The 852-nt window shown below is 53.8% G+C and overlaps 1 non-coding gene across 1 annotated transcript; it reads right to left on the bottom strand.

The window, feature by feature from the left end:
- Nucleotides 1–264: 264 nt before the first annotated feature.
- TRNAS-CGA (transfer RNA serine (anticodon CGA)) lies at nucleotides 265–346 on the bottom strand. Its single transcript has one exon. It is a non-coding gene; the product is annotated as a tRNA-Ser (tRNA).
- Between the last annotated feature and the right edge of the window lie 506 nt (nucleotides 347–852).

Raw genomic sequence — 852 nt, forward strand, 5'->3', positions numbered from 1 at the left:
CCGTGGCCTTTTATACGGGCTGCCCGTGCTCAGCTCCTTCCACTCTCAGGAGAGGAGCAGCACCCAGGGGTGGGGCTGAGCCGGGGGGCGCTGGGTGAGGGGCAGAGGCCTCGGGAGCTGAGACCGCAGGGACACAGCGTGAGGCACCATCCCAGGCATCCCCATGAAAGGAGCAGAACAGGGTTTACCTGGGGTGGGGAGTGTATGGAGAGCGTCCCAGGGTCGGTGGAGATGTATTGCCCTGGTGAGCAAGTGTGGCTAAAACACAGTGAGCAGGATTTGAACCTGCGCAGGGAAACCCGGTCGGATTTCGAGTCCAACGCCTTAACCGCTCGGCCCTCACAGCTGTGAGTGACGTGACCCCCTAAGACCCAAGAAACTGGTAAATAATCACAGTGCCCAGGCCTGAAGTCTTCAGAAACACAGAATTCAAACAGGAAACCTGGCTCCCAAAGCACAAGGGGATTTGGGGTTCTCATTGCTTAGCCATGTGGTTAAACATCAAACCAACCCCCTCCTGTGGGGCCTGTAATTGTTGCTATCCCCACTGTAAAGGGAGACAGAGAGAGGTTCACTGACCTGGCCAAGGTCACGCAGGGAGTTAGAGCCCAGCTCTGCCCCTCCCTGCTTTATCCTCCCCTTTCCTAACTGTCTTGCTCGATTCTCCTGTTTTTATTGTCTCTTGTCTCTCTTTATAAACAGGACTAAGCCATGACTGGACTGTCAGCAGGGAGAATGGGACACGGCTCCCTTCACCTGGACCCTGGATTTCTCATTCCTTCAGAGAAACTTCTCAGTGGAAAAATGAATCACATTCAAATGACTACAGATTATGAACCGTTTGCTATTTTT

The sequence above is a fragment of the Lepidochelys kempii genome, chromosome 11 (assembly GCF_965140265.1).
Source record: "Lepidochelys kempii isolate rLepKem1 chromosome 11, rLepKem1.hap2, whole genome shotgun sequence".
Taxonomy (NCBI): Eukaryota; Metazoa; Chordata; order Testudines; family Cheloniidae; genus Lepidochelys; species Lepidochelys kempii.